Genomic DNA, 5,000 nt, shown 5'->3' with positions numbered 1-5,000 from the left:
ACAGGGTCCTACAAGAGTCCAGCGAGCGAGAGAGAGGGAAAATCTATTCAATCAACAGGATATCCACCATTACTGATTGTTTCCTTGGTTGAAGTTTGCAATTAACAAGCCTTCGGGAGGAACTTTGAAAAGAAATCCATCTCGTTATATGGAAGGCAGGGAGCACGGCGTTTGGGCCACCTCGGCGGCGGCGGCGTCTCGCCCCGAGGTGGAATGAGCGGGACAGAAAATCAACCAATCGGTTTGTTTACTCCTGGCGGGGTTAAGGCGGGGGTGGGGGGGGGGGGGGGAACAGATGGGAACACGGAGCGACCACACAGACACACACGCATACTGACACACGCGACAAAATGAATTACCGATGCTGGGGTCTCGCTACACTTGCATACCCTAAACAAAAACCTTGGTAGCCATTGGAAAAATAAGTACAGCTGTCCAGGGGTCCTGTGGACCAGGTTTAGCCCCCCCCCCCCCACTCCCTGCTGGGTCTAATCCCTTCCTCCTCACGTTTACAGAGGCTTTTGTATTTGTTTTGTAAGTCAGGATTTGTCGTGCTAAAGTGTTATATTCCACTCATGCTGTTTTGGGTTATTTTCCTTTTAGTTAGTCACATGTCAGTAATTGTTTTCTCTATAATACCTTAAAGGTTGTATCAGAGATGTTGGGTGACGTCACTTCTGTTGATATTTAAAGCGAGATCCAACAAACAAACAGAGCCAGCACGCTTGACCTACACCTCCCTTCTGTGTTTCGTGCATCCAGTAAAAACCATCATGAATGAAGCACAAAAGCCCACAACACCCACCCGTTGTCTGTGATCGGTTAGAATACTATTTATTTTGGTTTTGAGTGGTTGTTAGTGCCATTTGTTTTTGTGTACGATCTCGGAGCACAGGCTGCCTACAGAGACATTTTTTTTTGACGGCCTGCTCATTGGGCGGGCAGCTAACAGATCATGTGGACAGATCGGATGAATGTGATCAATTATGTTTCGGCCTAGAATCGCTGATACAACCTTTAAGGTGCGTGCACACTGCCTCATCAAACACCAATAAATGCCAACACACACCAACATGTGCTGGAAGTTGCCAACTGCGCTCAACGTTTTCTAGTTCAGTGTTGGTGTTAGGGCAGTTTGCAACAACTATCTTATTCAACTTTTGGCCTTTTAGTAGCTCACGTTTCTCCATTGATGAGTTGGTGTTTTCAGGGTCCATATGGTCTGCCAGTGTAGGTTGTGTGTGTTGTTTTCAGTGGACACAAAGCGAGTGGAAGCTGTGCACTCAGTGGTCCTGCCCTTGTGTTGTGCAGCTTACTGCCAGCTTACATCCACACAGGGTGAGGCCACAGTTGAACAGCAGGGCCGGCCCTCATAATAAACAAGGTGAATGGCGTTTTGAAAGGCTATTCTCAAGTCTGTTTCAGATTGTGCCTGTGTGAAAGAAACCAATTTTGGTAATGAACGGTCATCATTTTATTTATTCATGTTTCTTAAACGACTCTGTCCTTTGCCTCTTTATCCACAGTGCAACGCTTGTCAAAATAATCACTTCCACTCAACCCTGCGCTCCCATGAACACTTAAGGAATAGGAATGAAGTTCACAGTCCATTGAAAGTTTCTTTGTATTATCTTCATTATTATATTGCATCTGGCAGATGGGGATGATTGTTCTGCCAACTGTGTTCCATTTGTATGCCTCATACTTCAGCCTCATCATTTCCCTTTAAAAGCTCTGTCTGCGCCAGGACAAGGGTTGAGTTATGGTGCTCACCGTGGAAGTGTCTTAGCAGGGGTATAATGGTTTCTTCTCGGTGCGCATCACTGTATTGGCTGTCCGATGGCATCATTTATTTTTTTTACCTAATTTGCGTCACCTTTTTTTGCTTCGTTCTCGTTGGGAATTGCATGGCAAGCACTCTGCATTACTTCATCTCAAACAAAACGTAATAAAAAGCAAATAACTGTGAGACACAACACTTCTTTCAGCAGTGGTTCAGGCAGCCCCTTTGTACTTTAAATTGAGTCCCACGTTCCATTAAAAGGTAAGGGTGTAAAATGTACGGTAATGGGGTGATTCCACTGCTTGGGTTATAAGAATGGTAGATGAAGAAAGGTGAATGCAGCACTTGTAGAACCTAAATGTGCTGAACAAGAAACACAACGATTTAACTGGGTGATAACAGTCACCATGGCTAGGTTTAGGTCAACTTAAATGCAATTTGACTTGGCGTGGAATCAACAGTTTGTGCGACTTATTTTTGAAACCTACTTATAATACTTTTTTTAAACTTGATAATATGTCTATAATATCTATAAAATACATAGGTAGTCGATATATATCCATTTGAAAGCTGCTAGAAGCTAGGTGTGTGTGTATCCGTGTGTCTGTGTATGTGTGTGTGTGTGTGTGTGTGTGTGTGTGTGTGTGTGTGTGTGTGTGTGTGTGTAAGAGTGTATGTAGACATGTAGATATTGTTTAAGAAATTTCAAAATCAATTTCAAATGATACAAATTGAAAAAACAAAAACATGATGTTGGGAGATAGTCTTGAAAAAGTAGATTGAAACATATTGCTTTAGTATAATATTTTGCTTCCACTCACTCCCACCCAGCCATATATTTGTATCCAATACGCCTTTCAAAATGCTTTCTATATTGACGGATTGATTTGCATCAGACTGTCATGAACTCAAACTGTTACTGTGTGTCGACAGGAACCTCGGAACAGGAAGTGGGACCCTCGCTCGGCCTGAAGAAGTCCAGCTCCCTGGAAAGCCTCCAGACGGCCGTGGCAGAGGCGTCGCTCAACGGTGACATCAACGTGCACAGGCCACGCCCACATATCAACCGGGGGCGCGGCTGCAACGAGAGCTTCCGGGCGGCCATCGACAAGTCATACGACACGTCCGTTGCCGTGGCCACAGAGGAGGACATCGGAATGGAGACGTGTGAGTGTTGGAATATAATATTCATGAGTATGTTTTAATTAGTGTATGATCCCATGACATAACAATTGTTATGTTTCTTTACCTTAGAATGAAAGGGAATTGGTGGGGAGGTGTCAGGCAGGCCGTGTTCAGTTGGCTGCAATCCGCAACCTCAACACTAGATGCCACTAATTCGTACTCACTGCACCTTTAAGTATTGATAACATAAATCATGTTATGAAACGTGATTAATCACAAAGGAAATTGCAATTCCAGCAGAGGTTTCAGAGTGAGACATTTTTCTAAACATAGATATACTCAATACAAATTTTTTATTTGTCTTTTCAATCGATGTACACATTGCAGGGGAAGCATCTTTGTAGCCCAAAATAAACAAATGAAAAGCAAAATGATTTGAGCAGCCTTGAATCCATAAGTATAACAGAGGCACAGTGAAATATTGCTATAATACGTCAATCATATACTCTGGAGTATAACATCAACGAGGGTTTGTGTTTGGTGACGATAAAGTGCTTTCCCTGTCACAAGTAATCATCGGGGGTGTATCAACACAAACACAATAGGACAGCCAAGCTGCGACCTACCCCACGAGACCCCTCGGCTATGTCAGGAATCATCTTCCACCCAAAGTAGGTTACAAATCCCCCAGTTACTCTAATTCCCCATCATTAATATTCACACATGTGATTTTGAGGAGAAGGGTTCCAGACAACACGTAGTCGCGACGGGGGAGGGGACGGGGGGGACAGGGGGTGGTGTAGCGGGTTCCACGCACTTAAAGTGCACAGCGTCGCTCCTTCCACCGGCGCCACACTACACACAAACAAAACAACACGCCACGGTTTACCACGGCGTCTTCTTAGAGCGCGCACTGTGAGCACAACCTCGCGCTAACACTGCGCGTGTTTGACTGTGCTAAGGGAGACGACAACATAAAAACGTGCAGAGCACACAGGGGCCTAGGGGGTTGTGGCGTACGGGTGTGCTGTGCATACAGGGGTGTGTGTGTGTTGTGTTTCTGTTCCGTGGCTCGGGTGAGAGTCCTCAGCCCAGGCTGCCATACAAGAGGCCCGGGTTTTCTCTGCAGCACGGTGAGAGAGAGACTGGGATGGAAGAGGCAGCCGCACTCCGCTGTCGCTTGAGCGAATGTATCAATCTCAGCCCGGGCGTCGCGGTGACATAAGAAGCCACCGCTTTGCGTATATAGAGACAGACGTCGTACATCCGGGGACAGGTAATAACGCGGCAATAGCACAAGAGTAATCGCACAGATACCGCATTTCCATTCAGCGTTAAAGGATTCCATTAAAACAGCTGGTGGGATATTTGGAGAAGAAGCAAAGGAGGAGAGGGGGAGGAGGAGGAGGAAGGGGAGGAAAGAGAGGAGAGGAAATTATTTGCCTGAATCGCTTTCTTCTCATAAGCTCTGTTTGCGAGGCGCTAAATACAGTCTTATCTCGGGGGGGGGGGGGGGGAAGAAAAATGGGGGAAGCGAGCAATTTTTTTTTTTTCCCCTGCAGAGGTATATTGCATTCTCCCCTCCCCGTGATATTCAAATAACTCTGTTTTTCAATTTAGATAAAAGCAAGCGGCCCGTGCTTGTCTCTGAGGTTAATAGTCAAAGTTGACAGATAAGCCGCTTTCCCCTGCCACCGCTCGCCAGACTTTTTATTTATTTACATAAAATAAGGACGTGGCATTGGCTGAGGGGGAGAATCTGTCCCCCCGAGATAGCCTACCGGGCAGCGTGCCCACGCGGCCCCTCGCGTCCTCCTTCCGCTGCGTCTTTATTGTATTGGGAGAGAAAGTAAAGAAACCGGGGGATAAAACGGAGGAAGACGATACGAGCGTTGGAACTTTGGGTGGGTAGGGTGGCTATGCAGCTGGAGGATTCTGGGGGTTTGACTTGTCTGGCGTGGCCTTCAGTGAGTGTGGTTTTTCAGTTGTTGCACAATTGGGTTTCAGCCCGCTTGACTTGTGCCGGGAAACATGGGCAGAATATTGTCTGTGAGTGACAAGGCCAGTTTGGATTTTGTTATTATTGTTTCAC

The 5,000-nt window shown here is 46.0% G+C and overlaps 1 pseudogene across 1 annotated transcript in view; it reads left to right on the top strand.

The window, feature by feature from the left end:
• The first annotated feature begins 2,716 nt into the window (after positions 1-2,716).
• Positions 2,717-5,000, top strand: part of LOC311370834 (partitioning defective 3 homolog pseudogene) — a 4,118-nt pseudogene continuing 1,834 nt past the window's right edge. The window contains exon 1 of the transcript in view: positions 2,717-2,950. The product of the transcript in view is annotated as a partitioning defective 3 homolog pseudogene (transcript). The remainder of the gene's footprint in view (positions 2,951-5,000) is intronic.

Source organism: Micromesistius poutassou, assembly GCF_964030765.1.
Source record: "Micromesistius poutassou genome assembly, contig: SCAFFOLD_5259, whole genome shotgun sequence".
NCBI classification, from domain to species: domain Eukaryota; kingdom Metazoa; phylum Chordata; class Actinopteri; order Gadiformes; family Gadidae; genus Micromesistius; species Micromesistius poutassou.
The sequence above is the reverse complement of the archived record's forward strand: the minus strand, read 5'-3'. Positions and strand labels throughout refer to the sequence as shown.